Genomic DNA, 12,539 nt, shown 5'->3' on the forward strand with positions numbered 1-12,539 from the left:
ATGCTCACAAGATGCCTGTCACAGCTCTCAGCCTTCTGTTTTCACACCTTGCATATAAAAGCAGGAAGAAAGGGGCAATGGAATCTGAACTGGTCTGTCCTCAGAAGAATTCAGTGAAGGGGCACCTGGGTGGCTCCGTGGGTTGGTTGAGCGTCCAATTCTTGATTTAGGCTCAGGTCATGATCCCAGGGTCATGGGATCCAGCCTGGCGTTGGGCTCTGTGCTGACGGTGCCCATCCTGCCTGGATTCTCTCTCTCCCCTGTTCTCTGCCCCTCCCCTCTCTCAAAATAAATAAATAAGCATTAAGGAAGAAGAAGAAGAAGAAGAAGAAGAAGAAGAAGAAGAAGAAGAAGAAGAAGAAGAAGAAGAAATAATAATAATAAAGAAAAACTTAGTAAGAGAATATTTTCTGGAACCCACTCCCCTCAGTCCCATCAGACTTTTCTGTATGTTTCACTGGCTAGAACTGAGTCCTATGGCAGCCTCTGAACTAATCCCTGCCAAAGAGGTATGGGGCAACCTTATTGTCTTAGACCATGTTTCACTGCCTGGGACCTGGATATTGCCATCACATAGTTTCATAAAGGCGGAGACAATGAATATCAGAGGGACTTGCCCAACCTGGCTAACTTGGGTTAAGCTTAAACACATCAGGATGTAACCCTGTTTGTTTCTTTCCCCGCGTGGGAATAGTTTGGTCTCTGAATCTGGATTACTTTGCCCAACAGATGACTGAGGTAGCATTGGCAAGAAGCCAGTTAATACGGAGTGTTGGCTACTAAGTTTTGTATAAGTTGGCAAAACTGCTAACTACAGGTCATGGTGCGTGTATGTTATGAACAAAGAGTGATGAAAGACATGTCCTTATATACAAAGGGACTTCACAGGACATACCTCACCCAGGTGGCAGGTTTATTACGGATACCGGTTGAAGGCTGGTTGGGCTGGAAAGATGACGAAACATATTTTCTCTCCCCTGCGTGCTCAGAATCACACCGAGCTTTGTGGGGGAGTTGGTGTTGTTCTGGCCTCCAGATACTTACCGACATATGTAGGAATGTGTGTGGTCAAATGGTTACTTGTGCGACCTCTGTTCTTCTTTGAATCTCATGTGGCTCTGAGAATGCCATGTGTGTGAATACAGTCCAGGGGAGACTCTACTCTGAGGAAACCTGGTACCCAGCCTCAAGTGGGTTGTTGTATATATATGAGTAAAGGAATGGAAACCCTGCCCTGTGGTTTTACACTGAGCTTACTCTCAGTAGCAACAGTAATACATTGGCTATTACATTATAAGTGTCTTCTAGCAAGTTTTGGGTTAATCTCCTAGAGGATTACTGCCTGACATCGCTTTTCTGCTGAACTTGTTGAGAGCTATAAAATGGCATCCTCTCAAATGAAATGTGAGTGAATTCTGGTGACTTCAAAATCTTAAAGACGGTAGTAGTGCTGTGGAAGCTTATCATTTCATAGAGTAGAGTTAAATACATAGGAACTTTGGTCCATTTTAGAGGATAAGAAATTACCTCTTTAATATTTCTCCCTGTATATCCCATGGAACACCAGTTCCCCATAATATTTCATTAAAAACTGCTTCATGTTTTTATGATTCCATTGTTTTAATTATTCTATGGTTTTAATAGAAAAGTATGTGTTCAGTACCCTCTTCTTGATATCGTCAATATATGTTAAAATCTTTGAGAAGTTTTACAACAGAAAAAGTTGCTTTCTTTATTTCAGTGTTTCCCAAACACATCAAAGAACAGAATGTTTTTCTTGTAATACACCATGAAACAGGCTTTTTTAGCACATGTGAGAGATACTATACTCCTTGATATTTAGAAAAATAGGAAAACATTTTAAGAACTTGTTAATTCAAAAGTCGTAGTGGAGAGATTAAGGTACCAAAAAAGGCAACGGACCAGAGGCAGGACACAATAGAAAGTGTTTGAAATAATAGAAATTAGTTCAAAGACAGGTTTGACATCATTGTTATGAAGGGGAAAATGAGGCAGTAAAGGTAAGCAAAGGCCAAGCAGGGTCTTAAATGTTAGGTTAAAGGGTTTGGATTTTATAACGAAGCATCGGTCATTGAGTTTTTGAAACATGACGATGCCTTCAGTATTTCAGGAAGGTAACTGTCATCAATATGATGTTTGGATTGGTGGAATAAGACTCATTAAGTAGATAATAGCAGTGGACCAGATGAGAAACTGTGGGCATGATTCTGAGCAATGGCAATGGGTTACAGAGGAGGGGCCGATTAAGAGAGTTATTGGAGAAGTAGAATCAGCAAACCCCGATGATCAATTGTACGTGAAATGTACATGAAGTTCCTGAAGATGCCTTTTGTGTTTCCTTTGTGGCTAATTGGGAGAATGGTACTGTTATTAATTAATGAGGAAACCCAGAATATATTGGGGATAGATCAGAAAACATTATTCCCTGCTCAACCCCTTCATGGCTACAGAATAAAACCTGTCTCTGTTGCTATCTACACTCAGGCCATAGTGTTCTTTTGGCTTTTCTTTAGCTCCAACCACGTTCACACCTGAGAGCTATTTCATTAGCTGTTCTCTTTCTTCTTGGAATGCTCTTCTCCCAGGCTTTCTGATGGATTTTTCTATCCTTTTGTTAGAAAATGGAGAAGGGAGGAACTATCTCCAGGCCGAGAAGCCACTTTGAGACCAAAAAAAAATGACACAAGTCACTCCATACCGTTTACAGAGTTTTATTCAGGGTAACTGATTGATGGGGGATCAGGCAGACAGATGATCCAAGCACGACGCAGTGATTCTCTTCCCCCAAACCTAGACCTTAATCCACACATTTTATACAGTGAGGTGCATTGTGGTGAGGTCAAAGGATAGTTATTCTAACATGCATCACTTTTAGGGAGAATTAGAACAGGCCTTTCCACGTTCTGGTCAAGGCACACATTAACCTCCAAGGAGCCTACAACAAGTAGCTCTGGCGGAGGTCTTTGCATGGGCATGAACGAGATGGAGGGCCAAATATGGAGTCGGTGTTGTCAGCACGTCCATACTTTTCATTCAGGCTTCTGTTTAAATATTATTTAACTTAATGGGAATGTCTGTCTACTATAATGTTTCACAAAGAATTGTGATGTTGGCTGTGATTTATCATGTTAGAGAGGTACCTTCTTATTTTTTCTTTGCTAACTTTTTTTAGGAATAGGTTTTTCATTTTACCCAAAATATGTTCACTCTTTATTAAGAAGCCTTTCTCATCTTTTAAAATTTCCCACGGGGATGATGTCAGCAACATGGCTGAATGCGCCATCTCTCATCATACCCCCACCTCAACATCGACGATTTTGCATCTGTCCACAGACAACAGTGCTTCTGTGGGAGCTGTGGGATTCAGAACATACACCAAGGGATCTGGGAGGCATCTTGCCCACCTGTGGATTGCATTATAGGTATACAGAACTCAGCCTTGAAGCCTGTAGTGGCCCATGAAGCAGCTCCTGTCCCTCTCAGCCACTATCCTGGAACCCCTGGAGAGCCCTGTCTTGGGCAGTCACCCCCATACAAGGGAGCCTGTGTGGAAGTGCAGGTCTCCACTGGAAAAGTTCCAACACACCGATTGAGGAGAAAAATGGGAGTTTGGACCCACTGAAGAGGGTAAGAGGACCAGTTTGACTATATCCACATCACCCCTCCCCAAGGTGGCACAGCTCAGTGCCAAGTAAGCCCCTCTTGACCCATGATTTTTCCTGCTTGGGAAATTGAGAGCCTAAGTGAGTAGTACCTGCCTTCCCCAGCTGTATGGGACCTCGACAGAGAGGCCTATTTCTATCTCACATCGTCCAGCATGCTGAATCATGAGCTGTACACCTAGGGACTGGGAAGAGGCTGCAAGAACAGCAAATAGAACTCTTGAAGGTCATTATAGGGTGTGGATCCTGCTGTGTCTTGGACTCCACCAAGAATACCCCCATGTTCCATCAAGAGTATAGAATATTACAGGTCATGATCTCGCGGGTTGTGAGTTCAAGCCCCACGTCAGGCTCTGTGGTGACATCTCAAAGCCTGGAGGCTGCTTCAGATTCTGTGTCTCCCCCTCTCTCTGACTCTCCCCCACTCGTGCTCTCTCTCTCTCTCTCTCTCCCTCCCTCTCTCAAAAATATTGGTTTCTAGGGACTGGGGCTCTAGGGGACATGGGGAGTTGTGGGTCAAAGGGTACAGACTTCCAGTTATAGATGAATAATTTCTGGGGATCTAACATATCACATGATGATTATAGTTAACAATACTGTATCATACACTTGAAAGTTGGTAAGAAAATTTGTATTTAGTGGGTATGGAGTTTCAGTTTTATAATATGAAAAAGTTTTGGAGATCTGTTGAGCAACAATATGAATATACTTAATGCCACTGAGCTGTACACTTAAAAATGATTAATATTATTTTTACCACAATAAAATATCTGAAAGGTTTTCCTAGTGACTTAATTATACTAATATACTTCGGATATTATATGATCCTTGCATTTCAGGGATTAAAAAAATTGTTGTATATACAGTGGAATATTACTCAGCCATCAAAAAGAATGAAATCTTGTCACTTGCAATGAGGTGGATGGAGCTCAAGAGTATTATGCTAAGTGAAGTAAGTCAGAGAAAGACAAATACCGTATGATTTCACTCATGTGGTATTTAAGAAACAAAACACATGAAGATATGGGAGGGGGCAAAGAAGAGAGATGAATGCATCTTGAGACTCTTAAGGCTAGAGAAAAAACTAAGGGTTGATGGAGGGAGGTGGGGGGGATGGGCTAAACAAGGACTGGGTAAAGAGGGCACTTGTGATGAGCACTGGGTGTTGCATGTAAGTGATGAAATCACTGAATTCTACTCCTGAAACCAATATCGCACTGCATGTTAATTAACTGGAATTTAAGTAAAATTTTGCAAAGGAAAAAAAAAAAACAATCCCAAAACCCCATTGTAATTCAAATCAGAACCACAGTGATCTCTCACCACATACCTAGGATTGTGATTATTTACAAAAGGAAGAGATAACAAGTGTTGGTGAGGAGAAGTTGGGACAATTTGATGTTGTTGGTGGGAATGTAAAATGGTACAGCCACTATGGACAAGAGCACAAAATAGGATAGGAACAAGACCTATATGACTACCGTATTATCCAGCAATATCACTTCTGCGTGTTTATCCGAAAGAATTGAAGTGGGCATTATCCACAATAGCTAAGATACGGGAGCAAGTTAAATGTTCATCGACAAATGAATGATAGAAAAGTGTGGCATTTGCATACAATGGAATATTGTTCAGCATTAAAAAGGGAAATCCTACCAGTTGCAATGAAATGAATGAACCTGGAGAACATTTTGTTAAGTGAAATAAGCCAGACAATGAAGAACAAATACAGCACCATTCTCCTTACATAATGTATCAAAAGTAGTGAAACTCATAGAAACAGAAGAAAACGGTGGTTTCCAGGAGTTGAGGTGAGGGGGAAATGGGGAGTTGCTCTTCAGCAGGTATAAAGTTTCAGTTAGAAAAAAAAGAATACATTCTAGAAATCTGGTGTAGAACATCTTACTTATGGGTAACAGTACTGTACTGTGCACTTAAAACTATAAGAGGGTAGGTCTCACATTAAGTGTCCTACCACAGTTAACAAAAGCCATTATTAAATATGTTATACAAACTGCTAGATTTATTATTGTTTTACTCGATATTTTTGGTATGTATATGATAACATATATGATGCATATGTCAATCTATTGTACATGGTATATACATCAGCTTATATCTTTGGCATTATCTTTGTGATGTCTGGGTACCAGAGTAATGCTTGCATTAGAAGATGCTTTGAGGAGCTTCCTTCATATGTGTTGGGATGTTTCACATAGCATGGAAATTACATTTTCTTTACAAGTGTGGAGGCAACGTTCTCAGCTTTGGTACTGCTGATGTTTTGGGCCGGATGCTTCTTTGCTATGGCAATCTGTCCTGTGCTCTACATGATGTTTAGCTGCATCCCTGGCTTTTACTCACTAATATCGGTAGGCCCCCGGCCCCTCAACTCTGACAAGCCACAACATCTCCAGACTTTCCAAATATCCTCTGTTGCCGGGGGGGGGGGGGGGGTACCCCCTCCATACACCCGCTCACCAGTTGACAATCCTTGGTGCGAAGGAACTCTACCACCAACTGTCTGGGCCCAGGGCCTTTTTAAGAAGCTTCTAGAATCTTTCCTATCCCTTTCATGATTATTAGTCTTTCAAAGTTTCTTATTTCTTGTGCCAGTTTTGATATCTCTGATAGTCTCACAAAACCATTTATCAGCATAATCTTTCCTGTTTCCATTTTTTCACATTTGAATTTTTTCCTTTTGTTTTCGTTACCTTTGTCAGAAGTTTGTCTATATCATTGTCTTTTCTTTTTAACTTCACAAAGTCATTTCCTATTTTTTTTTAATTTTTAAAAACGTTTTATTTATTTCTGAGAGAGAGAGGGGCAGCGTGAGCAGGGGAGGGTCAGAGAGAGAGGGAGACACAGAATCTGAAACAGGCTCCGGGCTCTGAGCTGGCTGTCAGCACAGAGCCCGACGCGGGGCTTGAACGCACGAACCGTGAGATCATGACCTGAGCCGAAGTCGGACGCTTAACCAACTGAGCCACCCAGGCGCCTCTCATTTCCTATTTCTTACCAAGTACTAGATACTATGCCATCTGGATCAAACAAGTTCTCTACCATAAAAAATCTCCGAGCTAAATGCCGGACACATATTTGCAAACCTCTCACTACTGTATGATAACAGCATAGATCGCATACTACGAAAAGACAGGGAGGGCAACTAAAACCTCTAGGGTCAGGGAAGGCTCAGCAGAAGCTGGGGCTGAGTCCTGAAAGATTTGAAGCAAAATAATCTTAGGTGCAACTCTGCGGAACTGGCTAAAAATGTCCTAGGAATTCTATGAAAGGATAAAGGACGATGGGAAGCTGTTGGGGATGGCTTAGGTTGTGGCCAGATGTGTGAGCGGTGGAGGTCATTTCAGGTGAGGAGAACTGCAGATCTAAAGCTTTAAAATGAAAACTTAAAAAAATTAAAGTGTCTTTTTATATTTGAGAGAGAAAAAAGAATGCTTTTGAAAAGCTCTAGAATGAGTGACAGGCATGTGTGTGTGCTGTATGAAAATCAGGACGTTGAAGTAGTTAGAGGGCAAAAACATCAAAGTCCACTTTCAGTCATACTTATTCATTATACGTCTGCACATATACACTCCCCCACTCCCCTCTTCCCTTTATAATGCGTCCTTTTTTTTTTTTTTTGAAGTCATCCACATTTGCATAACTGGAGGGACTCTTCTGGTGCCCGGGGAAACTTGGTCTTAATGTAAAAAAAAAAAAAAAGCCTTACACAGCCCTTAGCATCAGTGTCATGGTCATTGTACAGACACTTCCCAAATTACTTTTATGAGCAGTGGCATTAATTACCACCTTTGGACCCATCTGATTCCTGGCATGATTCATAGTCCTGTCAAGCAGTGTGCACCAATGGGACAGTGAGTCAAGGTCAGGGCCACTGAAGAGAAAAAGGTTGCAGTGATAATGTTGTAAAATGAGCCTGAGCTGAGGGTTAGGCTTCTTTTCACCCCTCTAGGAATTTGGCTTAGGGTCGTGATCTGGAGACGTGTATATTGCTTTTTCGAGTCATCTTTTCTACTTTTGTCTCCAAAATTATAATGTGAAATGTTTAGTTCTTTCCTTGTGTTCCGGTCGCTAAACAGAATGGCTGAGTGGTATCATACCTTAGCAAGCGGCCAGGGTCCCAGCCTCGCTGGGGAGTCCCACATGGCCTTAAAGAGGTCGGCCAGAAACAGCAGATCTATTCGAACTATCTTTTACTGGGGAATCTCTGATGAGGGTATCAAACACCTGTTCCGAGAGCGAAAAGCCCTTAGTAAGTATGCCATTTGGCTATGTTTAGAGTGTGATCTGTATGCAGTTATGCAGTGCGGGGTGGGGCGATGCTTTCACTAGCAGTTCTTTGTGTTTATGCAAGCATACTTATGTTTACTTTTCAATATCCCTTTCCAACTCTATGCCTTTTCTCAGTCCTACCATTGGACCCTTATTCATTCTTCAAGCTATCACCCCATCGTTTACGCTGGGAGACTGATTCTTTTCTCCCAGGTAGAGTTTGTCATCTCTTTTTTGTGACCTTGCTGTAACATGTATATCCCTGTATCACTGAATTTATTCTACTTTATTGTACTGTCTCTTTACATACTTGTCTCCCCTAGTAACTAGTATACTCTTTGAAGGAAGGAACTTTGCTGTTAATCTTTGAGGCTGAGTGCCTAGCATGGTAACTATGAAGTGTTTTGGGAAGTGAATTGAGTGTTGCTCTCTCTGCCCACGTACCTGAGTTCCACGTAACTGTGACATGTTCAGTCTTCAATGGTAATGGAAAACTTTCCTTTGACTTGGGGTAAAGACCCTCCCCCCTCTGCGGCCCCAAGTACTTTCTAATAGAACCTAATGTATTAGGATTTTCTTTTCCATCTCTGTTTCTTGTGATCTTTTGAGGACAGAGATTGTACCAGATTCACCTCTGTACCCCCCCAGAGCCTAGTATCTACTTGGTTTATAATAGGTATCCAGTAAATGTTGGATAGAGGGGTGGATGGACAGGTGGATGGGTAGATGATTATTGGAAATAAAATGATGGAATGATGACTCAGAATTATAATATCGGGATATAATTCCAAGTTCTATCCATCATTAACTTCAATTTTGAGCAAGTCACTTTACAGTTTGAAGTCTCGATATCTCAATTACACAGTAGAAACAATAATCCTTATTTGCCTTCCTCGGTGGTTTAGTGTGAAGAGTAAGACCAAAATAAAATAGTAGCTGTGAGATTAAAAATCCTTTTTTTTTTTTTAATGTTTTATTTATTTCTAGGAGAGAGAGAGAGAGGGAGACAGCGTGAGCAGGGGAGGGTCAGAGAGAGAGGGAGTCACAGACTGAAACAGGCTCCAGGCTCTGAGCTGGCAGTCAGCACAGAGCCCGACGCGGGGCCCGAACCCACGAACCGCGAGATCACGACCCAAGCGAAAGTCGGACGCTTAACCGACTAAGCCACCCAGGCGCCCCCGATTAAAAATCCTTTTAATGGTCTGTGCAAGGTTATGGGTGATTAAAAAAGAAAAACAAGTCAAAGAATGCCCTAACTTTATCGTTTCTAAGTAAAGCTGGAATAGTACTTTTTAAAAAGATTTAAAAATTCTTTTGGTCGTGGGACACAACACACGGATGCTGGGAGAGACGAAAGGCAGAATTGTGTTACTTCCAGCTCTGAATGAGACAACACTCCAGGAGAGGCCACACAGCAGGTCGTCTTTGGGGACAGGGTAACAGCAAGCTTGGAGCTGCAGGGGGCGGCTTCTGTATCACAAGTTGGGCGGGGTTAGCCAGGCTTAGTGGGCTTCCTGTGGATCGGCTCATTTGAATAAATTCTTATACTCCCGGGGGTGGGGGGAGGGGCATTTCCTAATTGTGTTGTACCCAGACCCCTGGGCGGTCAGGGCAGGTACATAGTGGCCCAGACTGTGAGAGCCTGATAAGGGAAGTAGTTGGGATGTGGACTTAATTAGCTGTAGCTGCTCAAGAAAGAGAACTGGCCTGTAGCCAGGGCCTCAAAACTGGGTTAAGACAGCTTTTAAAAAATATATTAAAGTCTAAGGATCTCTAATGCCCATATTTTTTTATAACATCTACATGAGAAAGGTCTTTCCCACAGAGACTCCTAGTTTCCATTTATTTCAGCGGATAATAGCTGCTGAGGACAGTGGTGGGGGTGCCGTCATCTAAACATGTCTCATTCTCACCTCGGTTTTACTCAAGCTTCCTGGTAAAACTGAAGCATTATAGACATACCCCAGACTTTGCATTTTAATCCTCTGCTTTCAAATTTTGTTCTTTTTATTAGTTTTCTGATCATATAATACCAAAAATGCATAGCTGCTGCTATGATTGAAGATAATATATATAAAGCACCTATTCACAGAGATTTTAACTATTTGGTAATCTTTAACAAATAAATGGATCTAGGCAACAGCTAACAGTAGCTGCTAAAAAATTACAAAAGAGAAACCCTGGGGCGGCTGCATGGCTCAGTTGGTTAAGAATCTGACACCTAATCTCAGCTTGGGTCTTTTTTTTTTTTTTTCCCCTTTTCTTTTCTTTTCTTTTCTTTTCTTTTCTTCTTTTTTTTTGAGAGAGAGAGAGAAAGAAGAGAGAGAGAGAGACTGAGAGAGACAGAGCATGCAAATGAAGGAGGGGCAGAGAGAGAGAGAGGGTGAGAGAAGAGAATCTTAAGCAGGCTCTACTCCCACTCTAGGGCTTGATCTCAAAACCCTGAAGTCATAACCTGAGCCAAAATCAAGAGTCAGATAGATCCTTAAACAACTGAGCCACCCACGTGCCCCAGTCTCCGCTAAAGTTTTGATCTCAGAGTTGTGAGTTCAAGCCCAGCATTGGGCTCCATGTGGAGCCTACCTAAAATGAAACAAACAAATAAACAAAGCCAAAAGAGAAACAACCTGAGAGATTGTACCCTTAGATAGAAGTGCCTATAAAATCATCTTGTGAAAGAAATACCAATGAACAGGAAATACAGAAGAACAGAATAAAATTAAATGGATAAAATCAGCAAAACCCAGACAGTAGAGAATTTTTCAGGGAAAAGTATTAGTTTCTTATGGCTGCTATAACAAAGAGCCAGATAATTGTAGCTTTGCAAAAACAGAAATTTGCTCTCTCACAACTCTGGAGGCCAGAAGACTTAAATAAGTATCACTGGGCTGAAATCAGGGTGTCAGCAGGGCCACATTCTCCCCAAAGGCTCCTTGTCTCTTCAAGCTTCCAGCGGCTGCCAGTATTCCTTGATTTGTGGCCACGTCATTCCAATCTCTGTGTCTCTGGTCATATTGGATTCCCTTCTGTGTGTGTAAAATCTCTCTCTGCCTCTCACTTTTAAGGACGTTTGTGATTACATTTAGAGATTGCCCAGATAATCTAGAATCCTCTCCCTTTGCCAAGATTTTAATTTAATCCTATCTGTAACCCCCTTTGTCATATAAGCTTAAATTCTAGGCTTCCACAGATTAGGATGCACTTATCTTTGACAGGAAATATTTTTCAGCCTACCACAGAAAACAATCTAGTTTTCTACTTAAAAAAAGAGGGAAAGAATGGAGGCAGGAACTATCGATTATAAGCGATTTGGGGTGCCTGGGTGGCTCAGTCAGTTAGGCATCCAACTCTTAACAATCAGCTCAGATCATGATCTCACAGTTTGTGAGGTCAAGCCCCACATCGGGTTCTGTGCTGACAGTGAGGAGCCTGCTTGCATTCTCTCTCTTTCTCTGCCCTTCCCCTGCTCACACCCTCTCTCTTCCTCTCTGTAGCTCAAAATAAATAAAGTTAAAAGAATAAAATAAAATTTTTAATAAAAATATTTTGAACTAAATGAAAATGAAGATACCATTTATCAAAATTTGTGGGATGCAGTGAGAGCAGTTTTTAGAGGGAAATTTATAGCATTGAATGAATATATTAAAAAGAAGAAAGATCTAAAATCAATAATCTAAATTTCCACTTTAGGAAACTAGAAAAAGAACAAATTAAATCCAAAGTAAGCAGAAGAAAAGGAACAAAAGTTCTGCAGATCCAACTGTAAATGACAATAATATAAAGTACACATATAACTAGATGCTTTATAATTAAAGTCTCACGTTCTTATTAGGGATTTCTTGAAAATATCGTAAGTACGAGGTTAAGTATAGATAGACAAGGTTGTGAAGATATTACAGTAATGAAAATGTAAACAAACCCCTTTAATATGCTAAAAAGCACAAGGAAATTGAAGAACAATGATTTTGTTTGTGTAATTGATTTCTTGTCTCCAAACTCAATAGGAGCCTTGTCTGAAGCATTCCTCTACCAAAATGTCAACTTGAAGTTAATGACAATTATTTATTGAGTTTCTATATATATCTGGCACTATGCCTTGTGCTTTACATGTATTCTATGTTACACAACAACTTCATTGAGTTGCTATGGCTATTTTCCTCATTGTGCTAAATATAGAATCTAGAATCTTTTATCTCAGCAGGCCGTAGAAATAAGAATATTTCAGCATCTGCTAGGCTTATGAAAAAGGCACTACAGATTTTACTGTTACGTTTAATCATTTGTGAATCTCAGCTTAACTTTTGTGTCTTGCTGGAGAAAGGAGAGACTTTAGAGTGCTCTGTTTAAAAAAAAAAAAAATTAGGACCATGATCAATGAAATTGGAAACAGGCAATTAATGAAGAAAATCAATGAAACCAAATGCCAGATCTTATAAAGATCAATAAAATCTATAATCCTCTAGCCAGGGTAAATACAAAAAGGAGAAAGATAATACAAATCACTGATATCAGAAATGAAAGAGAAAACATCACTATAGAAACAATGGGAATTAAAAGTCTAAT

Source organism: Hyaena hyaena, unplaced genomic scaffold (assembly GCF_003009895.1).
Source record: "Hyaena hyaena isolate Hyena2069 unplaced genomic scaffold, ASM300989v1 scaffold_701, whole genome shotgun sequence".
Taxonomy (NCBI): domain Eukaryota; kingdom Metazoa; phylum Chordata; class Mammalia; order Carnivora; family Hyaenidae; genus Hyaena; species Hyaena hyaena.